This window comes from Lepidochelys kempii, chromosome 8 (assembly GCF_965140285.1).
Source record: "Lepidochelys kempii isolate rLepKem1 chromosome 8, rLepKem1.hap1, whole genome shotgun sequence".
Lineage (NCBI taxonomy): Eukaryota > Metazoa > Chordata > Testudines > Cheloniidae > Lepidochelys > Lepidochelys kempii.
Window position 1 is genome coordinate 100,902,521 of NC_136387.1, and position 21,422 is coordinate 100,923,942.

The 21,422-nt window shown below is 42.9% G+C and overlaps 1 protein-coding gene and 1 pseudogene across 2 annotated transcripts in view; both read left to right on the forward strand.

Moving 5' to 3' along the window:
- The window catches only part of TRABD2B (TraB domain containing 2B), a 412,663-nt gene that overhangs the window by 66,337 nt on the left and 324,904 nt on the right, over nt 1–21,422 (forward strand). The gene's annotated exons all lie outside the window — the stretch shown is intronic.
- The window catches only part of LOC140916421 (diablo IAP-binding mitochondrial protein-like), a 33,304-nt pseudogene continuing 16,379 nt past the window's right edge, over nt 4,498–21,422 (forward strand).

Sequence of the window (21,422 nt, forward strand, 5' to 3'; positions counted from 1 at the left end):
CCTTTATCTTCTTCATACTTCCCAATTTATAAGAGAAATACCTTAATAGAGTTTTAAATTTGTCCATTCAATTTGAGTGTGTATGTCTGTCTGTCTGTCTGTGAGCATGTATGTGTTTGTGAAGAACTGATTGATGGAAAGCAATGTTGAAGAAATGAGTTTTTTGCATTTAGTTCTGCAAATTGTGAAGTCCATGGTCATTCTTATTTCATGTGAATATAGCTGATCAAAACATGCCAACTATATTTTGTGGGAAATTTAGGATTTTTTTTTTAATTTCCTGGGGGGGAAATGCCTCCACCCCCCGCCAGTCAAAAATACAAATACATACCTGCTTCTTTTTCTTTGGTTAAAATGTTTGGTTTCCAAAAACTAAAACCTGGAATTTTGTACAAAAAGCTTAAATTTTATTTGGTTTCTGGTTTTCATTGAAACCAAAAAGAAAATTTTCCATGGAAAATTTTGTCTATGTTGAAAAGCCACTTATCTTGATGAACTCTTGATGCTGACCAACTGCACTTGTGAGTTCCATAGTGTTCATGTGAAAAGTGATTTTTAATGTTGCTTTAGTGCTTAGAGCCTTACACTGTTACATATGGGATGATATTTCCAAAATGAGCCAGGGTGTTAGCCACACAATCCCCTTCGAAATTAATGGGATTTGTGTGGCTAAATCACCTACTAGGCTTTGAAAATCTTAACCAATGATTTGAAAGATTTCCCTACAGTTTAGTTTCCTATGTGGAAGGGGCATAGCATTGTTTTGCTTCGGTTGGGGAAGAATGTTGTTAGGCTATAAAGAAGATTATTGTATGCAAAATTAAACAAGAGCTGGACTGAAGAATCAAAACAATGGGAAGAAAGTGAGGTCTGCAGAACAAGGGAGACGGGAAGAATTCTCTACTATGTATGATTGTTTCGGAATCACAGAATCATAATGTTAGGAGGTACCTCAAGAAGTCATCAAGGCCAGCCCCCTGCTCTGAGGCAGGACCAAGTAAACCTAAACCATCCCTGATAGGTGTTTGCCCAACCTGTTTTGTAAACCTCCAATGATGGTGATTCCACAATCTCCTTTGGAAGCCTGTTCCAGAGCTTAACTATTCTTATTGTTAGAAAGCTTTTCCTAATATCTAACCTAAATCTCCCTTGCTGTGGAATACGCCCATTATGTCCTGTCTGCCTGGTAAAGAATGATTTGTTAAACACAATGTACAGCACTGAGACAAGGGGCATAACATGGGCGCCTTCCCTTATAAATCTGAAATTTGGCCCAGGTTTATCAAGGTCCATTAACCTTTCTACACGCCTGAGCCAAATCTGCAGTATACTTGAGGTGACTTTTGAGTGAACTTGGGATGAGGTTAGCCTGGAATGAGTTATGGATCCATCTGGAGAGACTGTAAAACATGGTGGTTTTGTATGGTTAGGTAGAGGCCCATAGGGGCCTGAACCCCTAAGTGTGAGCACTTAGGCTGAGATAAGCAACTGAACATTTCACTGCTTGTCCAGATCTTCTGAGACTCATCCATCGCGACAAAGACATACTAGTAGTTAGAAGCTTTTCAGGTTGTTATTTGTATCATAGTAGCACCTAGAGCTCCCAACCCAAGATCAGGGCTCCACTGTTCTAGGTTCTGTACGTACCCATAGTAAGAGACAGTCCCTGGTCCAGAAATTACAATCCAAATAGAACAGACAAAGAGTTGGAGGGGAAGTGACTTATTTAAAGTCACACAGGTCAACAGCAAAGTTGGGAATTGAATCTGTGTCTTCCAAGTCCCAGGCCTTACCATTGGATCATGCTGCATCTTCAAAAGTTGCAAAAGGGTTACAAGTGGATTCTTCCTGCGGAGGGTTTTCTCCCTTCCCCACGAGTGAATATGCATGTGGCCTAGAAAGGAAGATGTAAACAAAATGACCAGTTAACATCTAAAATTGGAGGCAGAGCGAATAATAAGAATAGAAGAATGGCCATACTGGGTCAGTCCAATGGTCCATCTAACTCTGTATTCTGTCTTCCGACAGTGGCCAATGCCAGGTGCCCCAGAGGGAATGAACAGAACAGATCATCATCAAGTGATCCATCCCCCGTCACTGTAATGTGGAACAATGCAACTATATGCAAAACGTTATGGATCATTCAGGGGAATGGGAGTGTTGGTGGCAAATTCAGTTTAGTGAAGGTAAAAATAAAATTGTCTGGGAGCAGTGAGCCAACCTAGGGAACACGGGCGAAGTGAAACAGACATCAGGGAATGAACTGGGGCATTATTGTCAAAATATGGCTGAATCAAGCCAGGGCAGAGCAAAAACGACTGATGACACATTGCACTATGGTGTAATAGCAGAAAGAGTGAATAGGAAATAAAATGCAAAGAAAGGAGAAGGTAGATGAGGAGCTTCTGTTAGCTCTATCTCTTAATTCAATAACAAGAGGACATTCAATGAAAACTAAAGGGAGGCAAGCTCAAAACTGATAAAAGGAAATACATCTTCACACAGTGCACAATGAGTGTGTGGAACTCATTGCTCCCAGTGAATCATCGAGGCCAACAGCTTAAAAAAAGATTAGACATTTATATGAATAACAAGAATATCCAGTTATATAAACCCTCATATTTCAGGGCATAAGATGACCACTGACAGTTGAGGGTCAGAGGGAAATTTTCTCTGGGGCCAGGTTACTCCATACCTGTCTACAGCAAAGTTTCTTCACTGAAGGTTCTGATACTGGCCATTGTCTGAGACAGGATAGTGGACAAGACAGACTATCGGTCTGATCCACTATTGCAATTTCTATGTTCCTGGTGTTGCTATTAAGATGTCTGACACCTGATATACCCCAGTCTGGAGCAGAACGGAGTGGGAAATGGTTTTTCCATCTCACAAGAATTTTCTGAGATTTTTCCTGTCCTAAATTGAGACAAGATCTTGACGTTTATTTATGAACTGAACTCCACCCCCAAAAGTATATATATTTATGGTCAATTAAAATGTTTTGTTTCAATAATTTTGAGACCTTTTGATTTCAACCCTTTTAAAAACATTTTTTGCAAATTTTCAAAATAGGAAATTCATCAAAACCAACCCTTTCTTGCAAAAAAGTTTCAGTTTTAACAAATTGGCATTTTCTGATAAACAAACAAACAAACACTCCATTGAACAATTCCCACGCATCTCTAATCTGCAGTATTATGTGCCATAGAAAAATATCATCACCATTAGAAGATGCAGTCTTGGGTAATGGGGAGAAGAGGACTGGTGAAAAGACCAGGATTAAGGAAAGGGTAAAATTAAGAAGATTGCTGCGAAGTAGCAGATGGATTGAGCTTGATGCCCTTTTCCTGTTCCTAAAAGTTCCTCATGAGAGGAAGAGAAAATAAACCATGGAATGGTAGTGCACAAGGTTACGTAATCAGTGTTAAGGTCCACTGACCTCACTGCTAATGGTTTATGGGCAGCCACGGGCATCCTCAACTGAATAGCAGCCTGGTATTTTTATTATACCTTCTCTAACACTTGCCAAATGACTCTGACCCATTATGCAGAGACTTATTTGAGTGCTTTGTTTAACACAAGGAGCCGGGTGTGGAGTAGCCTTGATTTGGCTTACGACTGAGGAAAGATGAGTTAGTCTAAAGACAATAAGGGGTGTATAGAACTGCGTGAGACCTTTATAAGGCCCAGTCTTTTGACGTCACTGGATGTTTGACCCATAGCAAATTCCACATCTACTGAAGCAGCAGGAAACTGCTGTATTGTTTCACTGCATTGCAACACACGAATGGCACCACTGCACGTAGCCCCACGTCCTGTCTCCAGTGCTCAGTCTGAACATCTGGGCTGGGGAGCTCCTTAGGGAGTGGGAAAGCATTCTCGCTGCAGGCAAGGAACAACAGTTGAGTAGATTTGCACCTATCACTTCTCCCTCCAGGCTGGTATAGCCTCCAGGTCTCCTGTGCTGTCCCATGCATAAGGGACTGATGGATCAGTGTGGGTGTATGTGTGCTGGGGGAGATATACATTGAATCCAGCACTCCTCAAACTTGCCCTGGATCCCCACTATACAATGGTGCTGTGAAGCTGGGATGCGTGGCATGTAGGGAGATGCACCATCCAACTCTTCAAATCATTCTGTTGGGTTGGAGACAGGAAAATGATTTGACAACTGGGCCTGATGGAAAGGCCAGTGAAGTCTTGGATCAGGCGCTATAAGAGGATTTCAAAGTATCTCATACTCTGACACACAAACCCTCTCTGAAGGAACCATTCTGAAGTGTCCCCAAAAGTCTCCAGTGCAATTTTGTTTGGCCTTTCCTTAATGACCACGTATAGTAGGCAGTCAATTTTGCTGGTCCCTTGGGTAGTTGCTAAGATGCTGCAGCTGGAATTGAACAGGTTACCTGGAAGTATGCTCTAAGACTGAAATCACAAAGGTCCCAGTTCAGTAAAGCATATTAAATGTGTGCTGAATTCCGTCCATTGCAAGGAAAGATGGTCCAGTGGCTAGAGCACTTGCTTGGGACTCGGAAGAGTGGAATTCAGCTCCGTACAAATTTCTTCTGTAACCTTGGGCAAGTAAGTCTTGTCCTATCTGTGTCTGAGTTCCCCATGTGTCAAATAAGGATAATAGCACTCCTGTACTTCACAGTGATGTCATGAGGATAAATACCCTAAGTTTGTGAGATGCTCAGATGCCATGCAAATGGGATACTTGTCAGGGTCTGAGATCCCTATGTAGCAAACCATTGACGCCAATGCTTATGTCCCCTTGAAGTCAATATGGAAGCTTAAAGTGAAGCCTGTACTTAAGTGCTTTGCTGGATTAGGGCTGTAATACCTACTTTTGTTGTTTAACAAATTAATTGATAAAATTCTAAGTATATAAATAGTCTTAGCTATCATGTTGATGACATCTGGCCTTTCAAATGTACCTTCTGGGGAAAGAGTGGATCTAGTGTGTTCATTGAGTGCTCAATAGGTACATCTTTCTCTAAATGCTGCAATGCCACTTTGATGTCTGATGCTTCTGGGACATCTGTATGGACCTCTAGGTAGACTCAGGCCTCAGACGTTGCTCTACAGAGAGAGCCATCTTTTTGGCAGTGAAATGCCAGTGATTTCCCCATTTTCCACCACATCTCTACTGTATTTCTATTTCTCTCTAGTAGTGAAAATGAAATAGGCAGTGGCAGCATATTTATGGCTCAGATGTCTTTTTTTCAGTTCAATTGTTTATTGCCTTCTAACATTGATTTTAGAGAGGGAACTGGATAGTATGAAACATGGCTTGCTTATTTTTGTTTAAGCCAAGGATCTGTATATTAAAAACAGAGTGTCCTGGTTTGGATGGTTGCAAGACAGATAGATGATGCTGATGTGCTTAAGCATCATTCATCTGTCTTGGCTATTGTGACAAAGTTTTCCTCTACCTTGGTGGGTCTTGCGCTTATTGGCAGATTTGCTCGCCTTGGAGCTTCACGGCAGCCCTCAGTTTGGCTGTTTTCATTAACCCACAGTCCAGGTCAACTCCTCCTGTGTCTGACTAGGAGTTGGGAGGTTTGTGGGGAACCCGGGCCCGCCCTCTACTCCGGGTTCCAGCCCAGGGCCCTGTGGACTGCAGCTCTCTAGAGTGCCTCCTGGAACAGCTGTGTGACAGCTACAACTCCCTGGGCTACTTCCGCATGGCCTGCTCCCAACACCTTCTTTATCCTCACCATAGGACCTTCCTCCTGGTGTCTGATAGTGCTTGTACTCCTCAGTCCTCCAACAGTATGCGTTCTCACTCTCAGCTCCTAGTGCCTCTTGCTCCCAGCTCCTTACACGCGCACCACAAACTGAAGTGAGCTCCTTTTTAAACCCAGGTGCCCTGATTAGCCTGCCTTAATTGATTCCAGCAGCTTCTTGATTGGCTACAGGTGTTCTGATCAGCATGTCTGTCTTAATTGTCTCCAGAAGGTTCCTGATTGTTTTGGAACCTTCCCTGTTACCTTACCCAGGGAAAAAGGACCTACTTAACCTGGGGCTAATATATCTGCCTTCTTTCACTCTCCTGTAGCCAACTGGCCCGACCCTGTCACACTATATAGATTATAAACAGCAGGTCAGAACTCAGAATTTCCATTTAGCAGGAAATTCTGACATTTTCGAATGTCCTCCTGTCATGAATCGCAATGAAAAGTTGAAATTTCAAAATTTCTGAAATATCAAAATGACCTTATTAAAATATTTCATGGTGAGAAGGTCAAAGCACTTGTTTTGAATTTATCATTTTTACTTTTGTATTATAACTTATAATTTGAAAAAAATTGAAAAAAAACACTTTGACCGTATCAGATTGAAAATGTTGTCAAAATTGATACTTTCCCAGGAAACATTTTGATTTAGTTGAACCAACATTTTCACATGGAAAAAACTTCCAAAAAGTTCATTCTAAAAAGAATGAATTAATAAGCTTCAGCTCAGCATCCACGTGTGTATCCCTGTTGACAGTCCTCTGACCCTTTTCTGGTTCTCTCATCCTTAGTTTTCATCACAGGCTACTTTTCAGTGCCTGCTTGTTGGGAGAGGCCTCCCAGCCATTCCTGAGACTCTCTGAACAAATCCTGAGCGGCAAAACACCCCAGTTTAATTAATAAGACAAGAAAAAAATGGAAGGACCCTTGTCTGCCTTTAATAGGTGACATGTTTCCTCAGGCATTATGGCAATGGTGCTTTTGCCGTTAGGATGGTTAGTGGCAATGGAGGAGGTAGTGGCATATTCCTTTATTGCACATTACAAACTACCAGCCGAGAGGCTTGTTCAAAGTGCAGGTCACTGGGCACCTATATTTTGTCTTTGACATTCCAGCCAAAGACCTTCCACTTCCTCATCTTCCCCTCCCACTCCCCCAATGCTGCTTTCTTTGTGCCAGGGGATCAAGGGCTGGTAGTGAAGATATTAGGTTTCCACTTCAGTCAATACTTTGATGTTCAAAGCTGTTTCATATTCATTAAAGATGCTCTTCAGATGTAATTGCAAGAATTACACTTCCCTTTTTTATGCTTGTCTGTAAATGTTAGGGGACAGGCAGTTAAACCCATTGACGCCACTGAAGGGTTTTTTTGATGAGGGAGAGACATCAAACATATAGGACTTACTCAGAGTTAGCTCTCTCTTTCGCTATGGGATGATATCAGGCTTGAGGCCCTCCTTGCCCCTGCCCTCCAAACATTTACACTTAAAAAGGGTCAGAATGATAGAAATTGGATCTATTGGGTGGTCTTATCCATCTCCTGCCCCACTCTCTACTACTTCTGTAATGTTCCCTACAATATCTCTTCTATCAAAGAGACCTATATGGCTCCCCGTTTCCATAGTGTCTGAGCACCTCACAATGCACCTCTGAGGTAGGGCAGTGCTATTATTCCTGTTTTACGAATGGGCAATAGAGAGAGAGAAAGCAGGGAATTGAATCCATGTTTCACAAGTGCTAGTTTAGTATGCAAACCACTGGACCATCTTTACTCTTCCAGGTCAGGCTTTTTTGTAAGCTTTTCGGGACTATCTGGACAGAAATTCAGTGGGGATAACTTTTCTCAGGGTACTTTCTCACTTCCACTTCACTTCCCAGCTGTAATTGGGCAGTCCAGATAGGAGAATAATAATAAATGCAAAGCTAAAAAATATCAGGGAATGGGAAGGCAGTGGGCTGCAGAGTAAATGAACTTGTCAAAACTCAGAAGAGGTTCCAGTCAGGTTTGGGTTCCGTGCCGCATGTCTGCAGATGTAGCTATCAGCTGTGTTTCCCCTGACCCCCAAGAAACACAGCTGTTACGTGGTTTTCCACTCTGCCTGGTGAGCTAAAGGAATGGCTTCACTGCCTCAGCCAGCAGAGGGAACCTGTAAAACCCTGTAACCCGCCTGAAGTTCTGTAGGCAAAGGGCAAGTGTATTTGTGCTCACAGGGAAACTCATTGTAGATAAACACATCCACACCTAAGCCACCATACTTCTTGAATAATACAAGGATGTGCCTGTAATGTGCCATTGTCCTCAAGGTCCTGTTCTGATCATCCAGTCCTCTTTTTTGGAACCATCACGCATCAACCACTGCTTGCTAAAGCTGCTAATGGCACAAGTGCTTGCTCACACCCCTCTTCTTCTCTCATGGTTTGGTCTCCTTCCTGCATCTGGTTGTCTGAATATCACTGGGGCGGAGTGCACTGTCAATAATTTTGGTTTGGTTGGGAAGTTTCCAAGCCATGTCATTAACAGGGGATTCCTTTGTCCCTTTTCCAGGCTAGGGGAGGCAATTGCAAACACCTGCATGCTCCTTGAAACATTTAGAACCTGTGCAGGTGGCAAGAATTTCTGGAGAAAGTTTTCCCCCTTTGATGTTGCAGTTTGTATTGGGATCTCGACATAACTCAACTCTATGCTATAAGGGCTGTTGCTCAGTTCAAGATGCCGTCCATCAACTACAAAAGAACCACTGTCCATGGCTTAATCAGTTGGATTGTATGTCCTTAGTGGAGTCTGGATGAAGTACAGTATATTCAGCCCTAATATAGGCAATTAATGTCACTCAAATATTACTCCCCTTCCATCTCCTTTTGAACAAAAACAACAAGCTTAATTGCAGAGGTTCCTTTGCATTCAAAAGTATGTTACACTTAATGGAAGTTTTGCTTACACTGAAAATCGGCTGCAGCAATCCTGTTCCTATTAAAAACCTATTTTCAGCAGCAATTCCCCTCCATTCTAGTCAAACTTTTGCTTCCTTCATCTCAAAACTATGTGCAGACCAGATGGCTTCAGCCAAAACTAATTTCCTTAGCTGTCTTAGTGAAGAGCTCATGTGAAATCTTTGACGTTCGACAAGGTGATATTGTTCCCTGTGTGTTAGCATAGCTTCTGAGCCATATGCTGGGGGTGAAAAAACCCTCTTGATGGATTGATGAGATGCCCATGCAAAGGAAAAGGTAGTTGGCACATGCGGGGGAGGTGCAATTACACAATGTTTACACGACAGAGCCTATGATGGTATAGCCATGTAGCATAGACACTGAGTATACCCACAGAAGGACTGCTGCTAATGGAGGAACTATGGGGTTTTTGTCGGCATAACTGTGTTTGTGTTTTTTTCACAGCCTGGACCATCAGAGCTCTGCCAATATAGATTTTAAGTATAGACCGGGCTTTCAAATTGAGACCAAATGTTTTTTGGTTTCTGGTTTTTTTAAAGGCATCTTTAAAACTGCCCTTAATTTAAAAACTCAGCCGCCTGAGTAATTCCCAGATTATTTTTCCTCAGTTCATTTGCTACAGTTGTGTTTTGTAACCAGCAACAAGGCATCTCACACTCTCGACTCAGCCACACAGGTGCGAAACAGTGATCCACTGGGTTCTGTAAATCTGAGGTTGGTCAGCTGACTTCAATTCCAGCTCCCAACAGTTAGTGACTTAGACGCAAGTTGGGCACCATACCCAACCTGCAGGCTGTTGCCTTTATCATCAGACCGTGAAGTATTAGTGAGCGCTGGCCAAAATATGCCTAGCCCTTGCCATCCCTCTTGAGACAGTCTAAAAATTGCTGCTCTCCTAGCAGAAACTGAAGCTTTGAAACCCACGACTACACTTGGGCAAAGGATTAGCAACCTGCTTTTCTCTGCCACCACTCCTGCCTTCCTTAGGATAGGCTAAGGATCCTGCAGTTTCTTCCACACTAGTGGGACCTACCTCCTCCTTGGGCTGAGACTCTCCCAGGCTGCCCCGCAGGCTGGATCCAATGGGAATCGTCCTGCTGATGTCAATCATAGAATCATAGAATATCAGAGTTGGAAGGGACCTCTGGAGGTCATCTAGTCCAACCCCCTGCCTGAGTAGGACCAATCCCCAACTAAATCATCCCAGCCAGGGCTTTGTCAAGCCTGACCTTAAAAACTTCTAAGGAAGGGGATTCCACCACCTCCTTAGGTAACGCATTCCAGTGTTTCACCACCCTCCTAGTGAAAAAGTTTTTCCTAATATCCAACCTAAATCTCCACCACTGAGCTATGGATCAAGCCCTGTGGCATCAGGGAAGCCACATTCTGATTCCCTTAATGTTATACTCCTCTGTATAGAAGTTGGAACTAAACAGTGAACATTTATCTAGCTTTTAGTAGTAGTCTTACGGTAGCACCTGGAGGCCAGGGCCGCATTGTGTCAGGCGCTGTACAAACCCATAACAAAAGACAGCCTCTGCCTCTTCTTTCTGAGCGATTCGGTGTTTAAAGGGGATTCAAACAGGCAGGGAGGAGCACTCAAGTCCAGGAGAATGGGGTGCTATGGGGGTTGCAGTAAGTCTGCTTTACACTGCTCTGACTGTGTAAATTACCTTTGCGCTCACTCTGGGGCCCCTTTCCTCTGCATGAGTGGTGTAAAAGGAGGCTTAGTGTAACAAAGAATCAGGCTTATTGGCTTAAACATCCTACACTGCAATGAATTTCCTGCAGCGAAATAATCAGGACCCAGTGACCTCGTCGTGCTAAAGTAAACGTTCGGCATCAGGCGCCGGAAGTACAAAGTGGTGCTGTTATTAATAATGAACTCAAAGCTAATAGGCATATCTGGGAATATACATGGATAAGGGGTCATGCATTCTGGAGCAGTGAGACACCGGACTTGCACAGTTGCCAGCAAATGAATGCTTGTATTTTAAAAGGTATGTTTTCCTTTAAGGAATTGGGCAGAGTTGTATATAATACTAAAGTAATCGTACCATGTTAATATACAGACAGTGTTTTATTACGAATAAGGCCGCTGTGCTCTTTCAGAGGGCTCTTCCCAAACGTGATTTACATCCTTAAAATATCCCGAGTACATTTGCACTAAAAACGGCTCCACCGGCTTGAATAAACTCAAAGAGCTGCATCCACAACTGGTGAACGTCAGAGTAGCTCCATCGATTCCAATGGACTACACCAGCTTACATTGCCTCAGGACATGGCCCAGATCCCCTTCTGTTCACCCAGAGCTGGGACCAGTACCCAGACCAAAGCTTTGATGTTCATGGACGTTTGATGTTGAGAAAACTTGGTTACCTTCCCCTGCCCCGCTATCTTATTTTTCATGTCTCTGTATTTCCTGGTCTTGGCCAGGCCTGGAAGTGCGAGTGTTGACGTACTTGAAACGGCTGTTCTCATGGCATTTCCGGACTGATCAAACGCAAAAATGACTAGAAATGTCATGAAAGGGCCTTTTTTTCTGGTGAATTCCTGCCTGCCTTTGTAAATCCAAGAGGCGTATATAGTTTACAGCCAAATGCTGAGTTCTAATGCTAACAGAACCCCAAACCTTAAGTTTTGCCATCACACTGCTCCCTGTGGATGCTCCCACTCATTCACTTTTTCATATCCTTAAAAAAAAAAGGAATACATTTCGGGGCCTGAATGTGATATCGCTACTGGATAGGATGTGATGCAGAACCACACCACCTAGATGGAGCTTGGGGATGCATGGCGCTTCTCAGAGCTCTTAGGAAGGAGAATTGTTCTACCAGTTGTCTGTCTGTCTATCATTTTAGGGTTTTACACTGCCACCCAACACCACAGTATTTCAGCTTCTTCCACATAAAATCAATGGCAATAGGAAAGTCTCTGGCAGACTCTGTGTGCAGGGATCATGACTCCTTCCCACCCCTTTATGAGAAGCTAGTGCCCACAGGAAGTCTTGGCCAGAGGTTCCTTTGCATTTTGAAGAGCACAAGAGCTGTATAGACTGGTCATAATCTATCTCTTGATCTCTGTCCCCTTCATAAAATTATCTTAGTGTCTTTGAAGAAGATTTTTTTCTTTTTCCTTTTTAGGCAGCTGAAGATGGAAACCCTTCTGAGATCAGAGATAAAATGTGGTGCAAACCAAGATCTTTTCAGAGAGATCATGCAATAATTTTACAGGTCATATCTATTGGAAAGATGGGTGGGGAACTTCCATGTGGTCTGGAGTGGAGTATTGCTTGGATTGCTCCTCTTGTGTGGAATCCATTCTGTGTACAGTGTGTGCACTGATGGAATGCACTCCTGAAATGAATTATACTCTGTCTCTCTTTGAAAGAAAGAGGTTTGCAATAAGGCAGAAATGCACATGTATTTTTTTCACATGTAGGTTTAGATCTCAGAGACAGAACATGCTTAAGAAGGCAGAAATGATGATGAGGGACTGCATGGTTCCTAGCTAGAGTATTCCCTTGAGAGTGTAGAATATGACGTTTACCTCGTAGGAAAACTCTCTGTTGTAATCAGAGCTGTTCAAACTCAGCAGTGAAAGGCTGCTTGGCTTTGGTTTAACTTTGTATGGGTTTGTGCTTTCTCAGTTTTGCTTTGAGTTTTGAATGAAACCTCAGTTTCACTTGGTACAATGAGTTCTGTATTGCTTTTGATATTGAACCATAAACCTGCCCAGAGTTCACTGGAAGTGGGCCAAAGCTCAGTTCAGACATTCATAAATGAGTATTACTTAGTTTCAGGGTTCCTTGCAAAACATTTTGCTCTTCCTTAGGCGCAAGTAGGGCCAGGAAAAAGAGATTTTACCTATCTAATAGTGAGAGATGGAATGAACCATAGGTGACAGATGTTACCCACTTAAAGAAGAGCTCTGTGTAGCTTGCAAGCTTGTCTCTCTCACCCAAAAAAGGTGGTCCAATAAAAGATATTACCTCACCCCCCTTGTCTCTCAGATGTTAGTCATGTCACTTAATGCACTACTAGAAATGGCTCAGATACCATGGTGACAAGGGTGGCGTAGTAGGGTCCTCAGTGGGCTTGGTGGCCTAGTGGATAGCATCCACTCAGCTGGGGGAAGGGAAATGGTAGGGGAGCCCAGGCTCATTCACTCCACTGGGCTCTGACCCAGGGTCCCAGGAGGGTCAGCAGCGTTGACCCCTGGGAAAGATTGTGGACTGTCTGCGTTACCCTTCCTGGGTCGCTTCTAAGGTTGCCAGGTGTCTGGTTTTTGATCAGACAGTCTGGTTGAAAAGGCAGTGTCTGGTCAGATGTACTGACTGGACACCAAAAGTGGGTGGGGGTGGAGGTGCTGGACATCAACCCGCACCAGCCCCTGCTCAGCCAGGGCCACCTCCTACTTGCATCTCATCATGGGCAGGCAGGCAGCTGGCTCCACATCAGGCTGCAGCTCCCAGAGCAGAGGGAGCCCAGCTGGGGTGCAGAAGGAGGTGGATAGGATCGTGCAACAAGGGATGGGGGAGAGCAGCAAATGGGGACTCAAGGGAAGAGGCGAAGCAGGGGCAGGTCCTTGGGGGAAGAGACAGGAAGGGGGCGGAGCCTCAGGGGAAGAGGCGGGGCAGGGAGGGTCTGGTTTTCATACATTATGAAGTTGGCAATCCTAGTAGCTTCCTACCACTGCTCTCTTTGCTTCCAGTCCAAGATAAGAAGAAAGAATATATAAAAGGGAAGCCAAACCGGCAGCCCCAACGGGGCTCAGCATACAGTCCTTGGTGTCTTAGGGAGGCATCTCTAACTCCTTTTGCAGGAGCCTGCAGAGTAAACCTGCACTCCCAGCCTTCCCCTTCCGTGCTAGGTTGCTCCCTCTTCAACCCTGTCTCCAGTTGGAGCTTGCTCTGCAGGGTTGGAGGGGCGGGGCTATCTGGACCCATTATAGTCTTTTAACCCCTTCCGTCCCAGTGTAGGGTTTGTATACCCCATCACAGGTACTATAAAAACCTCTATATCAGTGATCCTTAAACTGAGGCTTGTGAGTTGCCAGTGGCTCTTTTAATGTGTCTCCCGCAGCTCCTACCTAAGTCATCCCAGACAGGTGGCTCTCCAGCCTCTTTTTGAAACCTCCAGTGAAGGAGCTTCCACAACTTCCCTAGGTATCTGTTCCATTCTCCCTCTGTTCTTACAGTTAGGAAGGTTTCCATGAGATTTAGTCTAAATCTGCTGTGCTGTCGTTTGAACCCATTGCCCCTTGTCCTGTCCTCTCTGGCAAGAGAGAATAATTTTTCTCTATCTTTTTTTATGGCAGCCTTTCCAAGTATTTGAAGACCACTGTCATATCCCCGTTAACCTCCTCTTTTGCATATTAAACATACCCAGTTCCTTCCTTCAGCCTTTGCTCACACGGCTTGCATTCCATCCCTCTGATCATCTTTATCACTAACCTCTGGGTCCTTTCTAGTTTCTCTACATCCTTTCAGTACATTGGTGACCAAAATTGGGCACAGTACCCCAGCTGAGGCCTAACCAGTGCTGAGCAGAGCAGTACTATTGGCTCCCATGACTTGCATGCTACGCCTCTGTTAATGGAACCCAAAATTGCATTTGCTTTTTTTGCAACAGTATTGCATTGTTTACTCATGTTGAGGTTGTGATCCACCACAACTCCCAGATCCTTCTCAGCGGTGCTGCTGCCAAGATACTTATCTCCTGTTCTGAATTTGTGCATTTGGTTTTTCTTCCCTAAGTGTAGCACCTCACCTTTGTCATTGTTGAGTTTCATTTTGTTGTCTATAGCCCAGTTCTCCAATTTATTAAGATCCCTTTGAAGTGTTGGCAACCCCCAATAGCTTTTTGTCACCTGTAGGCTTGATCAATATGCTCTCTCTTCCTATATCCAGGTAATTAATAAAGATGTTAAACAACACCGGACCCAGAACAGATCCCTGTGGAACCCTTCTTGATACCTCCCTCCAATCCAGCATCATTCCATTAATAGTTGCTCTTTGTTTGCGGTTGTTTACCAATTATGTATCCATTTAATGGTAGCTCCACTGAGCTCATATTTCTTCAGCGTACTTCTCAGAATGTCATGTGGGACTGTGTCAGAAGCCTTGCTAAAGTCCAGGTATATTATGTCCAGTGCATTCACCAAATCCAGCAAACCAGTTACCCTGAAAAAGAAGGAAATCAAGCTGGTTGGGCATGATTTGTTCTTAGTAAATCCATGCTGGCTGCTACTGATCACCCCTTCATCCTCCAGATATTTGCAAATTGAATGTTTTCTACATTGATCGAGTAGCTTCTCAGGTATCAAAGTCAGGCTGACTGGTCTATATTTCTCCGGCTCCTCCTTTTTCCCTTTTAAAAAAATAGGCACCATGTTAGCCCTTCTCCAGTCTTCCGGGACCTCTCTGTCATCCATGAGTTTACAAATCTTATTGCCAGTGGCTCCAAAATTATTCTTTCAGCCCCCTGGGGTGAATAGCATCAGGGCCTGCTGACTTGAATTCGTTCAAATTAGTCAGATTGCTGACATGTTTACTTAGCCCAATCAGCATCTCTTCCCCTTTATCGTCTATGATCACTTCGCTCGTCACATTATTTTTTGTGTGAAGACTTAAGCGAAGTAGGCACTGAGAAGCTCCTTCTTATCATCTTCCGTTAACAGCTGACCTCCATTGAGCAGCGGACCCACACGATCCCTGATCTTTCTTTTTTGTCTGACATATTTGTAGAACCCCTTCTTGTTGTCTCTAACATTTCTTGCCAGCTGTAACTGATTCCTTGCCTTGACTTTCCTAATTTTTCCCCTACACGCTCATGCTATTCCCATGTATACTTCCTTGGTGACATGCCCCTCCTTCCATTTCCTTTATTATAACCCTTTTGTTTTTTAGATAGCTAAAAAATCTCCTTGGAAAAACGCTCTACGAAACAGAATAAATTAGATTGACACTGGATAATCCCAGCTGCATATATCCTGGAGCTCTGTGTAACAACGAGACTTCCGCAGGTCCTTTCTGCAAACGGAGGACCAATGGGAGGACTAGAATAGACTTTACCACCTAGCAGAGTTCTCTGTCTAATGCCCGGGTTTGCTGTGTGTATATGTCTGTGTGTTAGATTCAATTCAGGCTTATCAGCTCATGCTTTTAGCTCTGGAGGTCCCTTGTTCAGGTCTGTCAGCCAAGATGGCAGCCATCACATTTGATTCAGTAGCACAGGGAGAGCTGAATCCATGACTCCATAGAGTCTGACAGAGCATCTTAAGTGGATTGGCTCAGCTGGAAATCACTTTTTTGCATATGTGCAGATTATTGGTGATGTATTGAAGAAGCCCAAAGATTTTTTTTTCTAGTTTCTAACATGTATACATTAATTATGTCTTAGAACGTGTGCACAACATTTAAAACTGTAATTAAGAAAAATATTTGCAGATTAGCAAAAGTTTATCCAAACTATCAAAGCCCCTTAGGTTGCCAAACGGGGTTGGAAAATTTGGAGAACCAGGCTTTTCTCATGGGCAAAAAATTTCAAAAGCAATTAGTGATATTCGTGCATGACTTGAGATATCTTAAAGAGGCTTGATTTTCAGAGGACTGGTTATCAGCAGGTTCTGAAAATCAGGCCCCTGTAAGTATCTTGGGTTGGGCACCTAAAGTCGCTAGTTGGTATTGAAAATCTTGTCCACGAGGTTTCCAGTCCTTGCTGCTTCCGATGAGACCCAAAGTATCACAGCAGTAACCTTTCTTGGGATGTTTTGGCAGTTTCACTCTTAATCCTGGTAGGCACCAGGAAGTGCAGAAGAGTGAAACTTCAGATACACATCTAAAACTTCCACGAACTTTGTGCCTCAGACCCATCTCCGTCTACTTATCTGGCCGTCATCTCTATAGTATGTAACCTCCTCACAAGCACCGATGGACTTATCCTCCACCCTACCCCTAAGAGGCAGAAAAATATTATCCACAGTGCAAGATAAGATACAGGGTAGGCTTGCCCAAGCTCTTAGACAAAGCTTTTGGCCAAGACTGGAACTGAATCTAAGCCTCCCGCATCCTCATCCACCAAACTATTCTTCCATCCTCAGGTTTGCGCTGTGCTCTGAAAAAGGAAGGGGATTCAGAATGGGGGGCCGGCTGATCTAGCTAGCTGGTGGAGCAGTATAATAGAATCATACAACTGGAAGGGACCTCGAGAGTCCAGTCCCCTGCACTCAAGGCAGGACTAAGTATTATCTATCCCATCCCTGTCAGGTGTTTGTCCAACCATCATCAGGACTGACCTGTGACAGAGGGAATATGGAGTGACAGAAGACCAAGCAGATGTAGCAAGTGAGGGAAGGGGAACGTTAAGAGACAATATCCCATAAATACGTGGCTGTTTTCACCATGAATGGGCAGGGGGAGACCATGGATAACCAAATAGAGGGCTTTAAGGAGCGGCGACTAAATGTCAGTGGTTGTATCCAGTTGATTACCTCATGCCATGCTCCAAAGTGCAGGCGTTTTATTAGCTGAAACTGTTTTCTGCTTGTGTTCTCTGCAAACCTTGCCACAGGGACAAGAAGTACCTTGTTTGTGCGGGGCAAAGAATGGCACTTAAGCATGGTGTGTTGAAGTACCCCTCACATTTAAATTCTACTCTTCAAAGCCCTGCTTCCTGGATACAAAACTTGTTATGTTTCCAACAGAAGGTTTACATAGGTAAGCATCAGGTAAAGCACAAGGGTGTGAAGCCAGCCGTGTATATAAACCATTAAACAATTTCAATGCAAAGCTGCTCAAAATGTCTATTAAACTTAACAGTACTATTAAAAGTTCACGTTTAAGGTTTCTTTGTTTCTAGCAAAGGCGCTTTGAAACATGAATAAGGCATAAAAAATTAGCCTTTTCTCAGTACCTACTTTTACACCAAAGACAAAATGTCCCGGTCCATCCCCCACAATTGGTCTTGGTCCAATTCTGTGCTTGCTTTTAAATTTTCTGAAGTGTAAATGTTCTCTTTATGAAATGGGCTACAGTCCTTGCCCATGCAACTCTCTCCTAAAGAGGTGTTATTTTTAATATCTGAAGGGCAGTCATTTCATTTCATAAAGATAGCTTGTTCAGAGGGGGAAATAAAAATCTCACTTGACGAATGCAGCGTCTCCCGGTAATCTTCAACTCCAGGGGCGTAGGGGAACGGGACAGAGGGCAGGGGCCATAATACTCTTCTGTATTCCCTGTCCTACAGTACGTGTGGCTTTGGATATCATTCCCAAAAACTAATTCTGTGGTATAACTGTAGCCACATAATAATGTTTTTAATACATGCACCAGCACAAGAATGCAGCGTAAAGGATGATATATTAAAGGCTGCTGAGGCTCTGTTAAGAGAAGGCGATGGCCTTTAACAGACCCATTCCGTTCTGTATGTTCGGTGGTAAATGGTTTAATAGGAGCCTGTCTGATGGGAAGGGGAAAAAAACAAGCAGAAACCCAATACTTGGAATCAGCTAGTAAGACAAAACATCTCTGTTGGTGCAAATGGGCACACCTCCATTGCCTGCAGTCGAGTTTTTGATCATTCAGACCAGTAGTTGGCTCATCATCCTTCCAGCTTAAATGGGAATTTCTTACTGAAAACCTGTGTGTGGGCTCAAGGTGCAAAGCGTGGATTTGGCTCTATTTCCAGATTTTAGGGATGTAGGTCCCCTAGGTGTTAGCAGTATGTTCGACCCATTATAAAGGTTTGCAAAAAGTGGAGCCCAATCTGGATCTGTCATCTGAATACTTCCCAGTTAATATTCTTTATTTCTGGGGTTTTGGTTTGGACTAATTGTTAATCATTTCTGATTCTGGGTCTAGGGGACATATATCTGGTTTACCGTTTTGGGAAACAGCTTAGACTAGAGGAATGGGAAATCTTTAGCCTTACCTATTAAATCAACACAGGAGCCATTCTCCAGAAATTGTTGGGGACTGACTGCTGAGCGGAGGAGAAATTGTGCAAATTTATTCTGACCACATTTCTCAACATCATGTTTGTTGTGTTTGGAATGGACTGTATAGCTTTGCTCGCTCTCTCTCTCTCTCTCGGCACATAGTAACTACACTATATGCTTACCAGACTGATGAACCAAGGTTGTTTCATCTTTCCCGTCATTTGAAGAAAAGGGAAGGAGGGGAACACCCTAAGCAAAACAGTCAGTTGTTCAATAAGCAAAAATGCTTTCTCAAGAACAGCATATATCTTACGAAATGTAACCCTGGCTGTGAAAGAAAATAGCTGTGGATAGCTTGCCAGATTTATCTGGGTATATATATCACACTTCATCGATTCCCTGCCATTACAGAGGGCTTGTGGCATTGGTGCATCTCGGTCTCTTCTCTTCTCTGCCAGTGGCACACAATGTGTTAGTCTTCTGAGGGCTGTAATACTTTGATCTAAATTTGGTTGTTGGGTTTAGTGGGTGGGTGGGTGGGTGTTGTTGATGGCCTGTGATATATTGGAGGTCAGTCTAGATGATCTGGAGGTTCCGTCTGGCCTTAAATTCTATGGCTGTATGACTCTAGAAACAATACATACGATCTTTCTCTTCACCATTTACAGATTAGAGCATAATTGAGAGGAGATGATAATAGAAATGGCAGAGCCAAAGAGGGACCCACAGTCCAGAAGTCCTTTCACTGCATTATGCGGCCATCCATCATCACCAATGCTTCAAGCCCTGGTGGAAGAAGTAGTCTGATCTGATGCTTACAGAGATCCTTTGATTATCACCCATGTCTCAGGAGACTAGCATTTGACTCCCAATATGAACAGCCAAAATATAGAGGAATTTATTTTTTAGTGTTAATGTCATGGGACAAGGTAGGAACTTCTTTGGTAACAGAAAGAATAATTAGATGCCAAATGAATACTGTTTTTTTGGCACTAATATAGCAGTTCTGTGATAAAATGACTTGTTATTTCTTCCAGGTTTTTTATTATTTACATGTAAAATAGCTGTGTATGCAGCAGTATCCTGAAAGCAGAGACTGCGACAGAATGACCTTTCTCAACGGAGTTATGAAGTGTGACCTTCAGATGATTAGTTTCAGGGAATTTCTCCTGAACATTTGCTGGTTTTATTCTCAGGATTTATTGTACCCCAAATTTACCTTTGTGTGAAATTTCAATCAAATGGCTATTTTCACTTCAAAAGCACACGAAAAGTGCAACAGTTAAAGTTTCTTTTTTCTCATGCAAAGTTCACTTCCATCCAAGAAGCAGGCCAGATTTTTGCCTTAAAAAGAACCTCTGTTTTCTTCTAAAATTGGCAACGGGTTTGCTTGAAATACCTTTGCAACATTTTTTTTTTTTGCCAAGATCAGCTCATTTTAGTTCATCACAAAGTGCAAAACCACATGAGTTTTTACACTGTTTTTCATTTTCTCATGGCTATTCCATGCACCTTTTACTCCTGCATAATTCAAATCTTTCTTCTTCCTTCTCAGTTTAGTTGAAGTAGAATTATCCAGATAATAGATAAAAAGCTTTTTTTTTAAATGAACAATAGTTATATTAAAGGTTGAAATCTTACAGATACAGAAACAACAGCCGTGGTTATATATTAATGAAGGGGAGTGAGATGCACTATAAGAATATGTCATCTAGGAGAAAAAAAAGGAATGGAAGATGCTGCAAGTTTAAAATGCTTAGGAAGCTCATTTCGTTCACCAAACCAGTCTGATGGTTTGGAGAACTAGGTTCTGTTCCTAATTTTGCTACTGATTTGTTGCATGATCATGAGCAAACCACTGCACCTCAGTTTTCCCATCTGTAGAATAGGAATAATGAGCCTTACCCTCTGTTGCAAAATACTTTTGAGATTTCTGGCTAAAAAACCCCAGAAGGCTAAAATGAGAGATGACTATTTTAGTTAAAGGTTTCAGAGTAGCAGCCATGTTAGTCTGTATCCGCAAAAAGAAAAGGGGTACTTGTGGCAGCTTAGAGACTAACAAATTTATTTGAGCATAAACTTTCATGAGCTACAGCTCATTTCATCGGATGCATTCAGTGGTTAAAGTGTCTCAGTTTAGAGGGAAATGCAGGCAGAGATATTTTATTCACTATATCTACATAGCAAGAAGAATGCTCAGCACTTCTAAAAAGTGAGACCAGGGTGTCCTGTATTTCAAAAGTTAGAGATAGTAGAAAAAGGCGAATAATGCTTGATGCTTTTCACAGAAATATTTAATCAACATTTCAAACGTTTGGAAAATGTTGACCACTCTAGTAGCTGATTGGAAAAGATCGAACCAAAAAAATGCGAAAAAATTCTGGACACATTTTTGGGGAAATTTTGAATATTCAAAATTGCATCCAGCTCTAGTGACAATGTAACAGGAAGTCTAATGACAGTGGTGACCCCCGTTTACCTGATTCCCTGTTCCATGCCTTAACTGAAACTATCCTTCCTCTCTGCAAGGGACTAAGAGGATTCTAGAATCCGCTGTATAACCACTTTGAAACTCTCTGTCATATCCATACATTCAAAGGATGAGATGAGCTGAATTCCCTAAACAGAGATTAACTAAAGTCAGTGGAGCTGCAAGGAGTTTCACTCACTGAGGATGTATGAGGGCCGGATCAGTGAGGTCTGATTCTCCATTGCCTTGCACCTTGTTTAGTCATTTACACCAATGCAAAGTAAGGGCAAGTTGTCCCTGGTATAAATGACAATATAAGGTAG